We start from the raw sequence: 23,387 nt of genomic DNA, 5'->3' as shown, positions 1-23,387 counted from the left end.
CTACCTTAATAAGTAATAATTAAATCATTAATATACACCCCCAAATTGCCATATATGGTAAACAAGATTCTATAAAAGCCTCTAGTGTGCTAAATGTAGAACCACTAAACATGGTGTAAGAAGAAAAAAAAAGACAGACCTCTAAGATATTAAGATTGAGCTACTACAAAAAACAACAACAATAACACAGCACGGGGGCAGTTGACGAACGCTGTGAACAATGTCTCACCTATAATAAGAACTGTGGCAAAGGTGAAGGAAAAATAGCTTGACCTTAAAAAAAATTGCAGCTCAATGACAGACATTATTGCCACAGAAGGGGTGCAGAGTACTTCAGTGTCATCCATGGATGACAAAATAGCAGCAATTATTGGTCCCTGATGGTGCAACTGAGAGTGCAACTCTGTCAACCACAGAAGAAACACCACTAAAGAAGGGAGAAAATTGTTTTAAGGTCTTGCAATTATCTTACAACATAGTCAATTCAGTTAGGAATTGTGATGCCAAAATGTCAAAGGTCATCATGTGCACTGAATGAATAAAACTTTGTGTCATAATGTCAACAGATCCTCCAGTTTTGTGAAGTCAAATTTTGGCTTAGAGATGTGTGGTACAATTGCAGCTGCTTGTGCTCAGTGATACACTAAATGAAAAACAACATTGAGTAATAAAAGGCATTGGGCCCCATTTTTAATTGCACCTGCGCAAGGATAAGTACAAAGATAGATCGTGGCTGCATGGACTGTGTTGGCATCTCCAAGCGCACCTGTAAGTTTGGTTTATATGTGCAGCAGCGCAAAGTGCAAAAAGGCTGGGTGACGAATATAGATTGGAGGGTGTGGTGATTAATAAATACACTCTCAGCCAGTCACAGTGTAGCATTACAAACAGCAATTGAAAGATGGCTCCTCGAGGCAATCGTCTTATTGTCTGGATAGCGCAGGGTGGTACAAAGTGAACACACAGCACCGCAAATCATCAGCTATAGACAGATGGTATGGGTTGTTAATAATTATTTATTACAATGATGATATAAATGAATAGTAAAAAAAAATACGTTGGTGAAGCTGTTTATATGATCACTTTACTTGGACATTATTTCAGTCATAATTCTTCTTTACTGTATCTCACGTCGTAAATGGTGACATCATCTCCTAATTGATGTGACACAACAGCGTTTGCAACATAATGCATTTCAAGAATAAAACATGAAACACACACACACACAGACAAAAAAAAAAAAGTTGGAAAGGAGGCAATGATGTACAGAATTGATGATCCCCGGTAATCTGACGTCTCCTGCATAAACAGGCAACATACCGAGTTATAACCCATCAGTCTGATGTGTGTAGAGGTGTATTTTGTAGCAGCCTGGTGTCATTTACATGTGATTTAATCAAGGTAAACACTGTGAATGTCCGTGTGTAATGGCATTACGTACTGGCGCTACACTTTTCCACTCGTAGGCTGCAGATTTATCAACATATCTGTCCTGCTGCCTTCAGATGACTGCAGGGATTCAATAAACTGAAGGAGTTTTTACACACTTGACAACAGATACTGTAAGACTGATTAATTCATTTATTGATAAATGCAGACTGCTTAGAGAACATTCCTGCTTTAAATATATTAAACCTTCAGTTAAATGAGAGTATTTAATTTGAATAGTTTAATTACATTTAAGCATTACTCCATTATTGCTGCATATTCACTTCAAGTTTTTAGTTTGCTGTTATTGATAGAATCACTAAACAGATATGGTTCTGTGGACATTACTCTCACCCAACTTCCTCCAAAATACCAAAAACTAGCTTTGTGTCATTTGAATGAGCCTCCCACTACTTTGCACTTCTAATCCCACGTGTGCACCATACACCAAAATACTACGCAGACAGCAAAGAGTGTGGGATCACTGCTTGCTCTGGCTATTGTGCCGTTACAAATGTATGGCTCATTGTTGACACCAAGGAGGATCTGAAGGAGAACAGTGTATATTTAGAATAACTAAATCACACCCTGAATGTATTCCTGCACAATGTCTTGAACTAAACAGAAATGCATATGACCTTGTGAAAGAACGACAAAGTTGCTACCTCTAAATGAAAATCACCTGAAAATGCTGGATTATCCCATGTCTAAGTTGCGCTGCATCAGTAGAGGGCCAAGCACTATAGTTGACAATCTGTTATCAATCAATCAATTATGCTGACATGGTTGACAATAGTGGTGACATGTTTGGAAAGAGATCATTCTGATTCCATGTGCAGAAATGAGTACACTCGAGAATTGAGGCCTGCACTGCCCAGGCAGGGATAACAGGGGAGTGATGAAGCAGACCCTGGTGTATTTCAGTTTGTATGTATGTGTGTAAATGTGTGCTTGTGTGTGTGAATGATTGAGTGACAGGAACTGATTAAGGTATGCAGTAGCAGCTCCATGTTAGTAATCTGTCCCGCCACACCTCAGTGGATGAACTGTATGCCCCTGGATCTGGCTGTTAATGCTGCAGGGTCCATAACGCATTATGAGGAGAAATTCGTCTCATTGTTTCTGTTCCCGTTTTCCCGTTTGAGCTGCACGTTTGCCATTGTTAACTGACAAACGTGTCAATGACTAATCTGCCTGGGTGTTCGACCACCACACCTTGTATTGGCTTTGGCGTTTCCTTATCTCGCTTCTGTTTCCAGCCTGTCACTGATAAGAGAGAAGGAAGGGAGGGAGGTGTATGTGTGGATGAGCTAGGGAAATAAGAAAAATGGAAAGAAAAAGAGAATGGTGGTAAAAAGAAAATTATATACTGAGTGTTAGAGAGAAATAGAGAGAGACAGAAATAGAGAAGGAAATAGGGCATGATTAAAGAGAGAGGTCTCTGTGGTGACTCTCTCCCCCCCTTTTCTCTGTTTTGTGTAACAAGTCCTCCAAATTAAATGAAATGATTAAAGGAGTGTTTTCTAATCTGATGCCCCTATCAGCAGTAATCGGCAGGACAACATAATTTGTCTGTGCTTTCCAAAACAGTTACAAATAACTGTTTGAAAATAATGATGTTTTATGATGTGACAATGCTGTGGTTAAGGTCCTGTTTGGTTTAGGCACAAAAACCACTTGGTTAGGGGTAGGGAACGATGATAGTTGGGGTTAAAATGATCACTTGAAACGTGTGGGTTAAAGTTACTACTTCCTTAAAGATAGGCAACCTTTGTCGTCATGGCTATAGTAAACACCACGACAATCATAGTTTTTTTTTTTTTTAAAAGTGTCCCGATTTGTGAAATGTGACACTCGTGGTTGGAAACAGGAAGTGAATAGGACAGGAAGTCTCCTGCAGCAAAGTCCACAATTTGTCAACTTATATAGACGTCATCTGAACAGAGACACTTCTCCAGGTCATAATCACTACGGCCGCTAGATAGCATGTGTCACTCAAATGTAACTATAGGTTGTTTTTGGTGACTGACATTATGACCAATTGTGTCGTTTTTCTTGGGAGGACAATCTTGTTTTGTACTAGGTACGTAGTTTTGCGTTGTCATTGCCTTATTTCATGGGATCAGATAAACAGCATCTGAGTTTTTGTCGTCATCTTCTTGGGCCACAAGCTTGTATAAAGAGAAAATACAATACTTTGGAGCATCCTCCCATCCTGCAGCATTTTTAGGATAGTCACTTTGTTTTGATTTGTGTGTTTGTGTGTAAATAAAGTGCAGGCACACACACTCACACAAGGCACTAGACTATATTTCTCAGCCTAAGGAGGAAGGTTCAGTAATTTGTGTTCAGATGGATGAGCAATAGAAGAGGCGAATAGCGTGGTGCCAGCCGTGACTCCAACTTCAATCTGGGTCTGACCTGACCCAGCAGTATTGCTAAATCTGACTTGTTACATGACGGGTGCTCTGGCTCACCTCGCCTTGCTGAGACAACCTCTGGCCGCAATCTGGGTGTCTTTGTCAGCTCAGAGCAGCCCGGCCCCTGGAATTGCTGAGGTGGTGGATTTTCCTCTCCTCCCTCACTCAATCTCTACCCCCTCCCTTCTTCCTTACCAACATCCACAGATCAGCATTTTTTTCTTTGCTGTCACCCATTCACACTTCCATGGACCAGAAACTTTCTCTACACCAGGGGACTGTAGTCTAGTGCAGGAAACCCCTTAGATCATTTCCTTACCGGCAATTAGCAGCACACAGACACCTCACTGTATCCCACTCAATGACCTGACACAGATAAACGTAAAGGGGAAAAAAAAAAGAAATGAAAGAAAAGTATGACGAAAAAGAGGAGGGGAATGATGAGAAAGAGAGAGAATAAAACATACACACACAAGGGCTTGATTAAGTGGTCTTTTAAATGCGCGAGTGGATAGCAATTCAGCAGCTCTTTAGTCTCGGGAGGACCTGTCTCAATTACCCTAATGAGGCAGAGTGACTCTGGCTTCCTATGAAGGCTACGGGAGGCAGGGAGCCCTGCAAGGCCATACAGGAGAGGCAGGGAGAGCAAGGGTCTTAATGTGTGTGTATGTGTGTATGTGTGTGTGTGTGTCTGTATGACACACTGGGTGAGGATGCCCTGTGAAGTTTAATGGAGCGTGCCGGGTTCCCAATGAGCCAGTGTTAGCTGGCGGTCTGACACACAGTGACCTCCCACTGTGCACATCACTTTCTTATCTGGGCTGTCAGGGAATGGCAGTTAACCCCAGTCTGTCCTAAACCTTGGCCTTCACTAAACCAATACATAGTCTCAATAAAGGCCTAGCATGTAGAATGTATGAGTCACAATATGTAGGCCTACCTCTATTCTTATCCCGGCCAGAAAAAGACAGCAAATGACCCCAGAAAGGATTCAATCTTTTTGAGTTTGTGACTAGGAAAGCCCCAGTGTTGTTTCAGTATAAGCTACATGTCAAAAGTGGTACAAGTTAGTCTGTTGGAAATGTCATAATTTTTCTGGTACAATACAGTTGGCTTGCTGCTTTCTGACACAAGGTAATAGAACCAGCCTCCGTGCTATATATTACCCTTTCCCTCGACAAACGCACAAACATGCCACAAACTACACTATTGTGGAAACTATCAGCACAGCGTCATCATCACCATTACCTTCATGTATCCAGCATTCCCCTTCACTTGACATTTCATTAGCAATTCAACATGTGCCTACTCAGAACCCTGTGGCCTACCAGGAATACATGTCAGTGGTAGAGAACTAGGTTTTACTATTACTGTTTGTTGTTCATACAACCGTTCTCCATATTTACCACCTCACATTAGGCTGACATATAACCACATAAACACAACATTCTGGTCATTCTGTATTATACTGTTACTGATAAATGTATTTTAAATTAAATACTTGATTTCTACATGACTGATTTCCTTGGCGTGCTGTCTACAACCAGCCATTGTTTTTGTCCCACTAAGCAGAAAGGCCAAAGGAGGGCAATGTTGGTCAGTCCAGACGAGAAAGTAATGCCAGCACAATTACATAACCATGCTCCTTTCTCAATGTTTGTCTGTCTGTGGGTCTGTTTGTCCTCCTGTGAGTCTGTTTTTCAAACATGCAAGATGTCTTGGCAACTACCAGCCAGATTCCCTTGCAATTTGGTTTCAGGGGAATCTGTTTCTGGCGTCCCGCTGAACTTCTGTCTAACATCACTATTATTCCCTAAATCCCCTCAGGCCAGACTTTGATCCATGACAAAATATCACAAAGACAAATGGTCACAATTTCCATGAAATATGTTTTGGATATTCAGATCCCTAGAGGATGAATCTTATAAATTGATTATTTTAATACTTTTCCTCTGTTGCCACTCATTCTAAAATCCCCACTTGCACACAACACACCTAATGTAATACATTGACAGGCCAGTTGCACCATGATTACACCCACATTTCATTTTGCACCATACATTTTTACAAAATATAATAGGCTAATTGCCATGACCTTTGAATTTTGTGGTTCTATGATCTTTTCTGTATCCCTTCTTCAGGTCAAACCTTACCCATTACTTACATATTGCGTGGGGCAATGAACAGCATCAACAACTTTTAGGCTTGTTTTGTCGCAGCCTTTGTTTTTATCCCTGTATTTTGTGCTACTGGACAAGGTGTTATTTGTGGGGCCAAAGCCCTCACTGATAGCCATGTCACCTTTCACATTCAATTGCTACGAAACAACTGAAATCATTTGTCATTCTTTCTGGGCCACTGAGTGAAATATGACTCACAGGCCTCAGAAATGTTGAAATTGAAAAAGCACATTGGTACACAGTGCCTTCATCTGAAATCTCCTTCCTCTCCTCTTTCTTTCCCCTACACTTTCAGTCATACAGGAGAAATGGCTTCCATTTAGACACTCCTAACGGTCTCTCTTAATGGCTCTTTGTGATAGAAGTTATTTATGGCAGGATTCATTTTAATCTGTCAGTCTGGGGGGAAAAAGTCTGACCAGGAAATGGCTATTCCAAATGGCTGTACGCCGTTGCTTATTACCAGAATGCTCGTCCTCTTATAAAGGATATAAAGAAAAGTTGTACGCCAAGGCCAGGGATGATTTAGCTCATTGCCATTAAGTTGGGATTTGAATTGCAATACAGCTGGCAGAGCTTGGCTTTAGGTGTGAAAATGTCAATAGCCAAGAGTGCTGCGTCTCCCTTGTCAGCCCTGATGGAAGACCAACGACTAGCCAGGCTGCCATTTGTCTTCCTGAGTGAGTTTTCTAATAACCGTAATGGCTGTGGCAATAAATTACCTCCAGCCTGTCACAGAGAACATAGTGCAGCATTTAAATCTAACAAAGAGCCCCCACTCCCCCTCCCTCTTTTATCCACAATTTTATTTTTTAAAACTAAGTAACTCCCTTATTCCCCTAAGGAGCTCTTCAAGCTAATAGTGAATAGCCAAACCCCATTGCATAGCTCAAGTATATCACATCCTAACTCTACAGAAAATCCTTGTCTCTCCTCTTTTCGAGAATAGAATATTTAGCGCCTCCATGGTGCTAAATTACCAGTTAACTGTTTGAATTATACAGCAATGTCCTAACTGCATTGGTCACCTGTCTGACAGACTCCCACTTTAGTGAAATAACAAATTAAGGCTGATGGCTGATTGGAATGAGATGTCATCTTACCCTTGACCCCATCATCATGTGCCCTTACGAGCTAGTGTTTTTCCATCCCCCTCCCACGGAGTTGACTGCAGTCCCTCTGCGAGATGAGCGTGCCCGGTAATTGGAGCAGCGGGAGGCTATTTGTTCCCGTCCGTTCCTTCAGTAGCAGCAGTTTGCCGGTGGGCAGCCCATGGAGCGATGCCATCCTGCCATTTGTCAGACAGGGTGCAATTTCCCGGTCATCTGTTTCCATCCATAACTGAAGGTGAGGGAAAAAAATGGTGAATGATGGAGACTTTAATATGGCTCCTCATACTGTAGGAGCTTACTCCTCGTAGTGACAAGGCATACTCATACACTCTCACCCCTGTGGAAAATACCACAGCACAGTGCTCATAGTCTTCAAATGCTCACTATTTACAAGTGACGCATTTCTCAGTCATGTGGGGCTCTGCTGATTTTTTTTTGGTAGCAGACCTGTGGCGTATAGATGGATGGGGGATACCGTGCCTCTAGGAGGGTGTGTCATGTTGAAATGAAAGCTGCCTTGCATGAAAGATTTGCCCCTTAGCAACAGGCTAGAGATTCCAGTCATTTTTGCCTCATGCCTTAATGTCGTGTTACAATAGCTCCCTCAGGCAACATTTATGTTTAAGCTCCTATGTCCACATCTTCCTGTGAAAGGGGGGGGGGGGGGACGCGGAAAGATGTCACCCAAGTTAGACAAAAAGAATTAACTTTGAAATCACTTTGCTTTGGTGTTGTGTAATTTACAACACCCTATGTATTCAGAGCAGTTTTTAACAGTGGTTTAAAACAAAGTAATCTGCCTCACTAGCAATCAAGGCTCTTCTTAGCGAGGCACCATAAAACAAAGAAACCCTGCAGTGTGCAGCTGTGCAGCATGATAAGCATGCAAACTCTGCTTCCCAAACTTGGCCAATCACACACTCCATCTATCCATTTACCAAAACCAATTATTTTTTCAATCCAAAGGTGCACCTGATACCTCCCCCATCAGACTGATACAGCAGGGACAGAGGACTTCTAAAGAAGAGCAGTGGGGGTTTCGGGCAGTGCTCCTCTGAATGTGGGGGAAGAAGAGTTGTGTTATTTGTAATCACAAATTGATGTTCTTTGTAGCCATGGGTTGGTGCGATCTGTGGGTTGGGAGAGGCGGGCGTCATGTGAGGCGAGGCAGCTGCTCTGTCTTTCTTCCCTCACCGCAGTAAAGGGTTTCCTTTCAAAGGAGCCAAATGTATCTCCTTTCAGTTAGTCAAAATGGAGTCACTATAGTTCATTTAAATCCTCAGATAAGATTGGACAGGTGTTAGGATGTCAGCTGAGCTTTCACATAACTATCTTTTATTCGCCTTTTGTCTGGAATGAGGAACCATAAAAATAAATGTTTTTGTGTGTTTTTCTTTGTCATTTTTGAGATTTACCTTCTTCCAGGGCTCAATTCAGGAACTACCCCTCTTTTTATAGAAAGAATGGTAGTTCCTGTTTCTCTTGAGGCTTTTTCCTGCTCTAAAAGGGAACTAGATTTGTAGGATTTGAGCAATCTGCCTCAGTAAAAACAATTGCAGATAAAGAAAAAACTCTAATTTAGATGTTTATCATTTTTAATTACCTCCATCAAGAGAATTTGATAGTTGATTTTTCCCTTTGTTTTGTTTTCCTGTTTAGTCTGCATAAAACTTTGTGGAAAGGTTGATGAAAGGGCAAGGGACTGATTGGCCACTGTGTGCCTATCAACAGTGCTGAGTTGATGCAACCCTAATGTACACTGACCAAACATCATGTTCATCTGGTTTTTGGTGTTGAAATATTTGACTGAGATGTTTAAGTGCCTATAATTTGACTTCACAAACTTGCGCTGTAGCTACAAGCCATGGGCAGACAGTGTGTCGTTGGCAATAGTACTGAAGAGTAAGTAGCACACTAGCCTCCTTTTCAGCATGTAAACATTTACATGCTGTTTAATGTGCTACAGCTGAGCGGTTAATCGGCTACAGTATCCAGCCTGCAAACTGATGTTAGCAGTGCACTTTCCCCCCTGTTGAATATTTGTTTGGTCGTTCATTCAGCAATGTGGGTTGTTGCTCAGAGTCTGTAGCTCTGTGTTGTGTAGCTGACATCTATCTGGCTCTTTGTAACCATCTGCTCTGCCTATGATGGAACACTATCGTTATTGCTTGATTGTTTGTATTGAAATAGTTTCCATCGATGAAGACAGACAACTAATGGTATTCCATCAAATTAATTAAATTAAATCAATGTCTCCTTTTTTTCCTCAAAGGAGAACACAGGACAAGTTATTTACAGAGTAGATAAGTATGCTGTAGCAGACAAAAAATCACAGCTGTTTAATTTCAACTGGACTTTAAAAGCTGTATTGCTGTCAGACCTGTGGAAGGGCCAGAGTCTGAAAGGACAGTATGGGCAGAAATATGTGTCACTAGAAACTGAATTTGAATCATTTATATTTGAATTTGAATTGCTCAACTTGAATAACTGCATTAAAAACTGTATTTGAATCATATAATTTGATTAATTGAATTTATTAGTTTGGAACTGAATTCCAATAAACTTTGAACCGAATGTAATATTATGAATTTGAATTCATTTGATCTTCACAGAAAATTCAACTCTCTATATACTTCAATGAATGGAAGTGAGTGAATGGATCGAGTTCATTTTTGAAATTGTGAGGAAATTCCCTTCACTTCTCTGGACATGATACTCCGAGGTGAATGCATCAGTGTTCAGCATGTTGAATTATGACCAAAGCCTTGATTCACAGGTTTGTATAAACATATATATGAATCAGTGAGGATCAAATACAGTTTTAGAGCAACTTAATTCAATTTCATAATATTACATTCAGTTTCAAGTTTATTGGAATTCAGTTCCAAACTAATACATTTTCAAATTATGCTGTTCAGATTCAGTTTTTTAATGCAATTATTCAAGTTGAGCAATTCAAATTCAAATATAAATGATTCAAATTCAGTTGCTTCTGCCCATAGGATAGGCAGTCCGTGCTACTACTGAAGCTATAACGATGCACTGTGTGCGACCCCCAGACGAGATTGATCAATAAGTCACTGCAATGAAGTGGCACATCGATTACACCAATGACAGGGCATTTACAGGTTTAATCTGTATAATGAGTGTAACCTTTTTTCTTTCAGCCACCTGCTTTCTGCCTGGCATGGACCTGTCCAAGGCCAGCAGGGACCAGAGAGGGGGGGTGGGAGCAAGATAAGATGAATGTCGGCTTGCATGTGTGTTGTTGGCCAAGAGTGAGGCTAGGAGGCGAGAGGACATGAGATAATGCAGAAAACACAGGTAGAGGAAATGTGAAAAGACAGGAAGTGGGGAGAAGAGAACAGACCGGTGTATGTGACACCTGGGACTGCGTTTGTGTCACAGCTGTAGGTAAGATAGTGGTGCAAGGGGAGGATCATCATCACCACGCATTCGTATGCAGTGAAGAGAGGCCACCAATGATTAATGTGTGTCATGGGTAACTCGAGGCTCTGCAGTCTCTTTAGCATTTGCAGTGTGCCCTCCTCCCCATGCCTTCATGATCCTTCCAGAGCCTGAACAGCTTCTTCTGCTCTTTCCTTATGTCCTTATGTTGCAGCAGAAACAGCTTCCTATATCTTCCATTCTCCTCATGTGCCTACTTGGCTCCACAGTGATAGATGTTACTCAGATTAAGTAGTTTGCAGCAGATTCTTCATGCCATAAAGTAACTGAAATGCTGTCCTTTCAGTTCTTTCCTGTTGCTTGCACTTATCCGTGCTATATCTCGCCCATCATCATTTTTTCCCCTCCTTTCTGCGTCTTTGCAGCATGACACAAATACCAATTAATATAAATGACATGAATGCCAATTAACCAAACTCTCTGGGTCTGAATGCGCTTTTTGGGAAAGGCTTGTTCATTTGCTGGAATGTATCCGCATTACGCCGTCTTTACACAGCTGACTCAGCTGAAAATTAAACACCCCTCTTGTAACTGGTATGATCAACTTTAGGGGGGGAACAACTTGAAGGGGAATCTGCAAGAAAATCTTATTCTTGTGCATCAGTTAACTTGCGGATGTTTTTGTTCTGTGATATAGTATTTAGTGATTCTTTTTTCACAGATTCTAGATATGATCATTAGTATTTTTTGCTTTGCTTTGAAAACTTACTGAATTGAAGTCAAATTATTTTCAAGCTAGCTTTCATTCGTGGCTCTCCCACTGTGCTTTTGTAGGCAAACTTTATATGCACAAGTGAAGAAAACCTTATTGTTGTTAGATGTATTTGTTACAGCATTTGCACTGGCAAATTTAGCCTTTTTATGCTTTTCCTCATTGTTATATATTGTGGTTCAGAGCCAGGTCATTTAACTTATTTATTTGACTTAATTCCTCTGCGTTTTTTTTCTTGAGTGGGCTATGACTGACAGTGTGTGGTTCCTAATGTAACTGAGAATGTTAGAAATTGTTTAAACATTTATTTATGTGTAGACAAAATAAAAAAATAAATGTGAGAAGCAGAAAACTGGAACAATTGGCTCTTGTCTCGCCAAAGCTCTCACAGTTCCCAAAGTATTAAATAACACAATATAGTGAATCAAACGTGTTTTAAAATGCACACATTGTTAGTAGTGACTGACCAGCTCCAGTGTTCCTTTGATTCACATGTGTGCCTCCTTGGTGCAAGCATGTAAATCAAACCTGTCAAATGTAACAAAATGAACACCAAATGGAAGAATATATTTTTTAAAAAAACTGTAAAAAATGAAATGTTAAGTGATTAGGCCTTGAACAAAACTGTCTGCTGAAGAAGTCGCAGCATGGTAAATGTTCTTCCTCGTGGATGGCAACAAAAAATGTCTCAGGGGCACAAAGTGCTTTGAGCATGTTGTCAAGGGAATATTACTGCAGTGTTATGATGTGTTTTCATTCTGTCAGCCTCATCCCCAAGGGCAGAAGCCCCACTCAGAGCTGTGCTGCCTGCTGGTTTACTTCGCCAGAAATACTTCGACATATACGGCGCACAGACGTGCAGACACAAGCAAGACACAGATGCGCAGATACACATAGATACCCAGACAGACAAAGGCCATCCCAGGTCCTTTCTGTGTAGAGTTTGCATGTTCTCTCCATGTTTGCGTGGGTTTCCGCCGGGTGCGCCGGTTTCCTCCAACCATCAAAGACATGTATGTTAGGGTTAATACTCCTGTCAGCGCCCCTGACCAAGACACTGGCAAAAGACCTGGAGTTGGTCCCCGAGCGCTAGGCTGCGGCTGCCCACCGCTCTTAGTGTGTGTGTATCGGATGGCTCAAATGCAGAGGATCAATTTCCCCACAGGGATCAATAAAGTACTTCTTCTTCTACTACTTCTTCTTCTTCATACACACGCACTGTCACCTTCAGAAAGTTGACTGCTTGCAGCCCGAGCCAAGTTAAATGCTGCTTTGCCAGTCCATCTCTGCGTCCCCTCCCTTCTCTGTTCTCCTCTCCTCCCATCTCCTCATCTCTTTGACTCCCAAGGACAAGGAGACCCACCGTACAATGGGACACCATTTATCACCGTAGGAACAATTACTGGAGACATTTCATTGTCAGAAAATTTCAAGCCAATTCTTTCTCCCATCTCTCTCTCTTTATCTTCCCCCTCCCCGCTCCCCCTCTCTCTGTCTTTCTTTCTTGCCCTCCTGCCATCCCCTCCTTTTTTCTCCTTTCCTCTGCTCTGCCTCTTTGCATGGCTCCCAGTGAGCTCTATTGCAGGTCAGACTCCCATTAGCCCAAACCCATCACTATAGATTACAGCACAGAGGCGGTGGAGCACTGTATTATATATCATCTAAAGGCCCTGACAGACTTTTCTCCCTCTGTTTCTAACAATGGGATCCTCTATTTCCCAAGGAAAGGCATGGAAAATTGCCTCTGATACTGTATCTCCAGCCCTGTGCTTTAATGAAGCCTTTCAACATGGCGCGGTGTGAAGCGAAGGAAGAGAGTCAGTTGTCCAATCTCTCTGTTTGATCACACATGCCAGCCGAGCCTCAGTAAAGCACAGCCGAGCAGAGCAGAGCAGGGAGGGATTTGAATGTCAAATGTGAATGAGATATGTAATGTGTTGCTTTTGCCTGGGCTTTTTTCCTTGCAATTTTGACTTGCTTTTTCAAATGCATGACTCTGTGTCAGCACTACAACAGCCCTTTGAAAGTGGGGTAAAGTAAATGTTATATGCTCATGAGTCACTTGACACTAAAAGCCTCCACCGTAAAAGAGGTTGAATGAACCATACAGCTATTGTGTGTCACCAACTGAAAAGGTCAGTATGATTCTTTGCTCCTGCCACCCTAAACCAGAAAGTCAGAAAAGTCTGCATTCAGCTCTGGACCGATCTACTCCCTGACTGACCTATGCTTTGCCTTGCTATTTTAACCTTTTTACAAATATGTTATAATCAAACTTGGACTGTTTGCCCTGAAACACCCACTGCTGGGTTTAGGTGGCTCTCTTCCTCCCTTTATTTTTCATTTGCATGTTGTATTTGTTTCTGAATATTTGGTTTTGACGTGGCAGTGAAATGCGTGCTGCGATAAGCAGATTCAACCAAGTGTGAAGCAGCACCCCTAGCTGCCTCCATGGCGTCCTTGACATCCATCAGTGCAGAATGGGAATTGGCTCTTTGTGTGCTGTGATTTATCTGCAAGTGCCGATATGATCACTATTTAGATCGTTTTTAATGACTTATGACATTTGAAAAGTACTTGGGTCTGTGCTGTGCCATGGAGGGTAAATTAGCTCTCCCCCGTACCGTGCTGTGTTCCCCCTGTGGTGATAGCAGCAGGTCTGAATGAGTTATGGAGTCATACATTGAACGTACAGTATGTGTGTGCATTTGTGTCACTGAGCAAGCTGGTAGGGAGGCCTCTAGGCAGTGCCTGAGGGCTACTCGGTGGGTTTTACATGTCCTTGACAATCTCCAAGTGTCTTTCAGTACTGGGCCACAGCTACAGGTTAATCCACAAGTTAAAGTCACACACTAATGCATACATGGACACACAGGTGCACTGGTGCAACTCATAGCTGGAGGTTTGTGTAAACATGCACACTGTCTGGCCTCACTGGGCAGCTTTTGTGTTGAGTTATTTTTATGCCACAGCCATAAAATAATGAGAAATAATGTTGTTTCTGTTTAGGGCCACAGGCAATTTAAGTTTAACTTAAATTTTTATATATTCACCCCTGTAGTGCTGCTATTTTCTTCTTTCATTGACACTTTGATTTAGTCTCAGGTCTCAGTGAAGGTGCTATATCGCTGTCACTGTTAAGGATGTCAATGGTTAACTGTCAATCGGTTAACCGCCAAGAATATTTTTGACTGGTTACGCATGTTGGTCTATAGGTTAATGCATATTAGGCTTGGGTATTGAACTTGTTAATTCACGTTATTCATCAAATGGTGCCAAATTTCGGTACCTTGTGGGACTGAGTGTGAGGGCAGCCCTGAAATAAGTTTTGAAAAAACACACATTTACCGACCGAAGCGTCTCACACAGAGGCTCCAACACTGACATAAGCACCAACCCACAGATACAAAGAGACATGAAGGATCCATTTACCAACCTGCATGGCGGCTAGTAGCTAGTTAGCATGGCTAGCATCTTTAATATAGCTGTGCTGTGCTGTGTGTAGCCTATAGACTCTATAAAAATAAGGTGTAGCTGCAGTGTCTCCAGTTTAACAGCACCGTGCTGGGCGGGTGACAGTTGTGTGTGTTTGTACGGTGTTTGTATGCTCTGAAAGACATCATGGTGCGGATATAAAGTCACACAGCTGATGGACTGTTAGTTTAGCATGCTAATCCTACAGTCTATCTGTAATAACAACGCAGGTGTTACTTTGTTATTAGGACGTCACCCAGTTTGTGTGCCAAATGATTGAGACCAATATGCTGTCAATCAGGGTAGAGTGCGAGGGATTGAAAGAGCTGGTTTGGTACCTCAAGCCTGAGTACGTTATACCATCGAGAGCCACTGTGACTAAACGCATTGAAAACACTGCAAGTGAAGAAGGATGAGCTAAAAGTCAAGCTGACCAGGGCAGACAAGCTAGCTCTTACCACTGCTGGACAGCTCTCACAAATGAAAGCAAATAAATGACATCCTTAGTTGCTGTTATTGCTTATTACTTGAATTAGTATTTTGAGCAAGGTGCTGATTGGAATATCATTGGCATTCTGTTCTTTTAATGCAAAATACCATGTCCAGCAAAAGGTATAATTAAAACTTGATTCATATAATTATCAGTAATTCACGTGTCACACTCTTTCTCTGTATTTTACTTGTACTTTGCAATAATTTCTTTAATAGCCTGTTCTTCCCTGTTTGGGTTGGAGATTTTAGTCCAAAAAGATATGTAGTAGAATGCTCAATGGGTAAATTTTGAGACACACTCTAAACAAAGAGGGTCACAGAGGGTCAGACTCAGCTATTATCTCTTCATTTGAATCCTGATGAAGCCATATAACTAAGAAAGACTTCTTATCAAAACTCCAAAACTCCTGCTCCTCTATGTGTGAGATTTTTCTAAGTTTGCTCTTTTGCACAAGTTTGTAGGTTTCAGAATTTAGACTGGCCTAGTGTAGAGCAAGAACAATCAGTAGATTTATTGAGTATCAAAATTGATCGACTGAAAATAAGTTGGCAACAATGTTGTTAATCCATTAATTTAATAAAAGAAGTACTTTTCAATTTGCTGACATGTTATCAAACAAAACAGTATGTAGATTAATTAATAATGAAAATAATCATTATATGCGGCCCTAGCCCAAAAGTGAGTGAACTGCCTGAAGCCATCTTTTTGTGGTGGTCCATTCCTCCTCTGAGACAGGAGGAGTTGTTGGCACTGTATATGTGAAGGATGTGTGGGAGAAGGGGAGAGCAGAGCAAGAAGATGCTGAGTAAGCCAGAGGGGGGAAGAGAAGAGGGACAAGGGAATAAGAGGAAGAGGAGGGACATAAATGGTAAGGTGGGGTGGAGACAGAATGAAATATGCGAAACGGTTGACAGCTAGTGAAAGGAATACTCTGCGTCTGCAGCCCTTGACTGTCTGTTAGTTTTTGGAGAGGGCCACTTAGCTCTAGGAGCCACAGCTGGTTCCAGCAGCAGCCAGACACCCTGGGGAACTCTCAGACATTCCTACGGGTCTGTCTGTAATAACTCTGCGCTGACATGGGTTAAAAAGGGCCACAGAGATAGAGGGAGGTATAGATCCGGCGTGCCTATACAAGTGAGGGGAGATGGAACTGTAGAACTGACCGTCTGTCTGGTGTCTACACTTAATACTGAGAAGAAAAAGAAAATAAAATTGAGTACAGGCTGTTACATTCAACACTGCCTGTTCTACTTTAAGCATACAGCCCAGAGTATTTTAACTCAAGTGGAAATTTCCAGTACAATTCCATGAAACAACCTTAACCTTTAGGCAGATTTAATATCGAAGTTGCCAGACAGTGGAGACTTTGGGTTTTGTTGCAGCACTGTCTTCCTTGTAGCTCTTTTAATTTCCATCTCAGAAAGTGAATCCAAGAATAGACGCAAACCACAGACAACCCATACTGAGTTTAATATCACTGAGAGGGCTAGAACAATGATTTAGAACTACTAAATAGATGCTCCACATAATCAACTTTGCATATTTGATGCAAGGCGCTCTCCAGAGTGGGTTGGCTTTCAAATGTAAATTTTGCCTGCAAACTTAAACCATTTAGTGCATTTTACTTGAAGCGTATCTTTGACAACAATAAATCACACAGTTGCTGCATCCATTAGCAAATTGGCTCTGCAGTAGATGGAAGAATAAAAGGAGAGAGAGAGAGAGAGAGACAGAGTTAGAGTGTGCAGCAGCGGTCTTTTATAATCAACAGTAGCAGTTTTCAGAGCTATAGTAGCCAGACACTGCGGCACACGGACACCCATAAACCTCTGGACACATACATCACAACAATAGGCCCATTGATTGGCTGGCCAGAACAGTGGGTGGGAGGCACTGGCTCTAAGTGATGCATGCCACAATCAGCTTTGAAGAGCCTCTGTTCTGTCTGTGGCCCCGTCGCACTCATAGCCCTGTCTGTGTGTCCGTGAGATGCCGGCAATGGATCTTTCAATGGACGTCCTTCATGCCTCACAGTTTGCAGCCAGCACGCTCTCCCTGTGTCACTGTGCTCTCCATTTCATCCCCATTCTGTCAGTCTCTCTCTCTCTCTGTCTCTCTCACACACACACACACATTTGTGTTTCCATCACTTCAGAGGACATTACATTGACTTACATTCAATTCCTGGAGACTTATCCATAACCATCACATGCCTAACCCTAACCCTTACCCTAACCTTAACATAACCCTGAGCTAACCTTAACTTTAAACCAAGTCTTCACCCTTAGATTAATGATTTATGTTAACGGCTCTTGCTTTTTGTCCCCATAAGGGAGGCGAGTGCCCACAGCATGACTGTGTAAACAGATTTATGTCCCCACAACATGAGGAATACCTGGACCATACACACGCACACACACATACTTTTCAAGACACTGGCCTTGTCTTTTCTCTTTGGTTTCATTTCGAGAGTTTTTATTGTATTTGGATAAGTGCAGGCTACAGTATGTCCACCCTTTTCAGAAGCATGTATTAGACAGAATAGCCAATGCTTTCATGAGCACAAAGAGAGAGACAAGAGGAGGAGAAATGGGGCCAATTAGAGGCCTGGAGCTAGCACTGTCTTCTGACACTGCTGGTCTGGGCGAGAGCACTACATTGTGTGTGTGTGTGTGTGTGTGAGTGTGTGTGTGAGTGTGTGTGTGTGTGTGTCTGTGCCTGTGTCTGTGTCTGTGTCTGTGTCTGTGTCTGTGTCTGTGTCTGTGTCTGTGTCTGTGTGCGCACGTGTTGTGTGTTGTCGGCAGGTTCTGAACGGGAGGTGTGAGTGAAAAAGAAAGACCAGGAAATCCATTATTTCTGTTTTGGTGTCTAATATTAGCTGGCTGAAACATGAATTATGAAAATGACTGTAGGGGTTTTCTAGCCCAAAGGCTTCGCCTCAGAATCCTCCTTTCCTCCAGCGATCAGATATGATTCCAAAAGGTGTTTGTCTCCGTGTCTTTGTGCCAAAAGGGAGACTTGAGTTTTATTATTTTGTTCTGTGCTTCATGTCAAAATTGTCAAAGTCACTGAGTGGGTATTGTCTGCTCAGACCAGATGTGCATTAACCTCCTCCAAAAGCAGACGCATTGCCGTGTCATTTCATCGCTGAAGACACTGTAGTAAAAATAAGAATGCCAAGGAAAAGAAAGAAAACAGTATAGAAAATCATACTGTGGGTGTTTTTTTTCACACTGTGGCATGCAGTCAAATCGGATTGCCCAACTCTACATTCTGTATGATCAAAGTTAGCAGATCAAACAACTCAACTTGCAGACAAGGGAGTTACCTCTCCTACCGCTTCAGGAAATGTGGCTCAAACCCTGCAATTACTTATCCGTGAAGGAAAATTCTTAGCTGCTCACTGGAGAGTTGTTAAAGGGGGTTGACCAACAATATTTGTCATCATTGTTTGAGTAGAGAATTTTGTGTGCTGTTACAGCTCTTTGTTTACTTGTTCCTGCATCCTCCCTGAATTCACAGACTACGTATCTTTACAGCCCTAACCACATCCCTGCTAATTAACAGGACAATAAACATGCTGGCTCCCATTAACTGTGGCGGCCGCTGCATATTTCCCCAGACAGTGTCTGACTAGTAGATAGAGGCTCTCTCTACTGCACAATATGTTAATCAGACTCCTTCATCACAAGCTCTCCATCTTCTCTCTCTGTCTTCAAAGTCAAGTAGGAGACCCTTTCCCCCCCCTGTCCCCAGACCCTGCCCTATCTCCATCTGCAGGTAGCTTAATCTATCTTCTCTGGAGAGCTCCGCCACATTACTTGGGTGCTCACCAACCAATTACTATCCATTTCAAGTGGAGGGCTCATCAGATTGGTGTCACTAAGGAAAAATGCCCACGTCCTCTTGACCTTTTTGATTGTCCTGCAAGTGCTAAGGCAAACAAGAGGAGTGGTGAGTGGGTCTATCGGGCTTAGGGTGAGTTACTCGTCATTATCAACCAAAGAAGTGAACTGTGTAGTCATCCTTAAAATCTGTGCTGAAAGTGCAAGGGAGTGTGGCACAGCTCTGAAAACACTTTGGGCTTTATGTGGCGTGGAACCTCTTTATTTCGGAGGGAAGCGCATGGCAGTAATCCGACCTGCAGATAATAAGACGCAATGTCATAAATCCTCTCAGAAAACTAAGGCAGTTAGGCTCATATTTGCTTATTCCGTCAAGGCACGCACTGTTTGCTGCTCAGAGGGGATTGTCTCCATTCTTCTTTCTTTTTTTTTTTCCGTTATAAGACTGAAACTCATAAAATAGTCAAAGTCTTTAAATATCAACTGGCCTCATATACACAGAGCAGACACCCACCCGGCTTTCAACGGAGCTCAAGTGTGAACTCTGTAAACAGAGACTGTCCCTTAGAGAGCGAGAGTCAGGAGCATTATCATAAGAAACTGTCAAATTTTGTCTGTGCATTGTTAAGTAGAGAGAAAAACAGAGCAGACCATGATTTAATTAAAGCTAGACTGAGGACACAGGAGGGATAAAAGAAAAAACAACAAAAAAAAAAAAGAATAGAAGTTAATAAAGTGAATATATGTGTGTGTGTGTTGTTATTGTCGGGTCAGTTGCAGAATTAATTTTTTACATTTGGGCGGTTAGAACAGTGGTGGGCTATGTGGGTGCCCAGCTGCTGGTCTGAAACAGGCAGTAGTTAGGCATGCCAATCTGGTGGCCTCTTTCAGCCTGCCAGTTTGCCCAGATCTTCAGGGCTTCCCGCTAGCCCCTCCGCTTTGCCGCGCTCTGGCAGAAGAGCTAATTAAAACAGGGCTAAATTAACAACACGTTCACAGGCTAGCCTGCCTCGCCTGTTTGACTCCCTCCTCCCTGGCTTTTTCTCTCTGTATACCTCAGTGCACACACACACACACACACATACACACACACATGTACACACACTCACACACGCAAACCACACTTCTCCTCCCTTTCCTCATCACCCTATATCTCGCTGAGGCTGCACTGCGGGAACATGTGTTTACCTTAAGGGGTTTTATGGCAATTACACTCCTGTGCTCTCTCTGCCTGTTTTGTTTTCCATTTATGTGTTTATTTAATTGGCATTCAGTGTGCTGTAATTCTATTAGTTCCTGAAAAGGTCAGGGTCATAGGGGATTGGCTTCTGGCAGACTAGCTTGTGAAACACGTAACACTCAAACCGCTCCATACATACGTAGAGATAATTAAAAAGGGCCATGGTAGAACTTACTTCACGACCTTTGAGGAAGACAATTAAAAAAGCAAAACCCAGCAGTACTAACAGGAGTTTTAATCAATTTTGTAAAATGTAGTTGGAATATAAATATTAGTTCCCACTGTCTACGCAGCAAAGAAGATCTGAGTTAATTTTTATTCATGATTTCTCTGTGAAACGTTAACATAGCTGAATTAAAGATTATTAAACATCATTACATAACAGAGTGCGTGGGAACTTTCAGAGACAGTTTTCAATTAGTATATTTAGCTTTGAACAACCACTGGCTGTATTTGCAGCTACTTGTCCTTTTAAAAAAAAAAAAAAAAAAATGTTTAAACCATATTATCCTGAGATAACAATGGATGTACTGGTAATTGTACAGTTATAACTGACATGCAGAGTCTGAGTCAGACCCTTAATGCCACCATGCAGATATTAGGTGTAAATCTCTCTTTATTATATGCAGTTCGGCACCTTTCTCCTGTCAGGTCATCGTCCAAATTACCCAGGAATTTTGAAGTATTTAAATTTTAAACTCCTATAAAGTGGCCTACATGGCCCCAGCTGCATTTGGCAGTTAATAATGAATGAAGACGAGCAGATCAGCATGTGTAATGGGAACTTGGCTTGGGACATGGCGTGAGCTGACTGGGTATATCAGATGATCTGTCGGCATGTCTGCTGACCCCGATGAAAAGTATGACAAAATTATGCGAGATGAGATGCAGACACTTGATGGAGGCCGGACATGACAAGTCTTCAGTGTGTTTGTGCAGTGTAGCTACAGTGGTGGATCATTGACATGCTAGCTTAAGATTAAATTTAGACTTCTCAGCTTTGGATTCACATCACTAAGACTTAGATAATGATATCACTGACATAATCACTGTTTCCATTATTTCCATGGTTAAAGAGTATTCATATGACATATACACTATAGGATGACATAGCGCTGAGACACACAGCATATGTAGACTTACAGCATGGGGAGATAATTAAAAGTGACCATTTATGGACAAATGTGTATAATTTTCAGTGGATTTTTACATCTGAGAAAATGTCGATGCAGGATTTTTTTTATTATACCTCCTCACACCAATATTCAGAAGTTTTTATATATGACATAAATGTTTATTTTTCTGCAGCTCTGCCACCTTCCGCACATTCTTACCGACAGCCTTTATTTTTTTTTCTTCTATCACCCACCTCTCTCTCTCTCTCTCTCTCTCTCTCTCTGCGGATGGTGCTGATTATGCTTAATTATGTTGATGAATGGTAGTGCTGAGGGTACTCCATCAGCATTTCATAATCTGTCTTCTCTCTCTGCTCTTTATCACAACTAGGCTGAGCGAGTGTGGAGAACGGTGCACGTGGCGATGCTACTCGATTACTTGTCTGACTTGAATTTAGGCCCCTTACAACTCGTGTCTCTCTGATGAGCTTTGAAAGAATCTTAAACACTAACAGTCTTGAAAACTGCTGGTGTTCGCAATTGTAGTCAAATGGAAACACATGATGTCTGTAGCTGTGCTCTTCAGTCTGATGTCCAAACACAGACTTGTAAACTTACTTAATTGTGAGCTGACTTATTTAAGCACTTATTGACAGTGTTATCAGTTCCTCTTTAATTGGTTTGATGCTGTAGTCATTGGGGATTATTTTTAGAAATGGCACCACATCCTCCCTTGTTTCCACTCCAGTTTGTGCTGTAGTGCAGGCTTCACCATAAAACCTCCCTTTATTTAGAGAGACTACTTTATTTTTGTTAATGGCACTTGTACTGAACATTTGGTCTCTTTTCTATTTTTGGCTGAATTTGGATAGTATTTAGCGTTTTTCCCAGTTTCCCAGTAATAGCATCTTTCTTGTTGTGGTGTAACTTACTGCTGCTAATTACTAACTGACCAATAATACAGGGAGAATATAGTAAACACCACACACACTTACATAAAAGCGTAGATTGACTACTCCTTATTAATGTGGTTAGTAAAGGATATATAGCAATAACTATTAATTCTGATCTGTTCTCAGTTTATAATAGTTTATCCTTTTGTAGTTTTTCTAACGAAACACTTCCAGAAGCCATGTGTTTTTAATGGAAACACATTGGCTGATTAAATTTCAGGTGAGCCATGCTGCTAATTTAGAGTGGACTGGGTCCTCCTCTGACATTGCTCTTGAATGTGCACTCTAACATTAAAGCAAGGATTATGCCCCATCCCCAGCCCACCTCTCACTTAATTGGCTTAGATAAATATCTAAAGAGCTAAAGCTGGGTTTAAGCCATGCAATTAGTAGAGTGCTGTTATTGAATTTACATGAATGCCACACATACTGATTGTATGTCACAAACAACCTTTAAATCATTGTCCACATATGACATACATTTTTACATACTGTAAAATGTTTATTTATAGAAAAGGGTGAGGAAGAAAGAGAGAGTCGGTGTGAGAAAATTGCCCGAAATTCAATATGCTGTGCAATTATCATGTGTAATAGCCTGTAAAATCCTAATATCTATTCAGCCACTTGGAAAGGCACAAGAAATGGCCTGACCACTTAGCCCACTTTCTCTGGCCCCTTCCTGGCCATGACAGACGGCCCTGTCTGGTGTGCAGGAAGAAATAATATAAGCCATATTTCATTCAAAGCCCTCTCCATGTATCCTCATTCTTCCTGGTTAACAGACTTTTCCCTCTTTCCTTATCCTTATGATTTCTCCAGAGCCATATTGGTGATTACCTCTGGTGAATCAGTAGAGGTAATAGGGGCTGCATCCTGGAGGCAAAATGCCCTGTGAAGAGGTTGTTCTCTTGTTTTCTCACTGCCATATACAGTATTACTAGAGTTTA

At 41.7% G+C, this 23,387-nt stretch overlaps 1 protein-coding gene across 4 annotated transcripts in view; it reads left to right on the top strand.

The window, feature by feature from the left end:
- Positions 1 to 23,387, top strand: part of pacrg (PARK2 co-regulated) — a 146,518-nt gene that overhangs the window by 33,361 nt on the left and 89,770 nt on the right. The window lies entirely within an intron of this gene.

This window comes from Thunnus albacares, chromosome 15 (genome assembly GCF_914725855.1).
Source record: "Thunnus albacares chromosome 15, fThuAlb1.1, whole genome shotgun sequence".
NCBI classification, from domain to species: Eukaryota; Metazoa; Chordata; class Actinopteri; order Scombriformes; family Scombridae; genus Thunnus; species Thunnus albacares.
The sequence above is the reverse complement of the archived record's forward strand: the minus strand, read 5'-3'. Positions and strand labels throughout refer to the sequence as shown.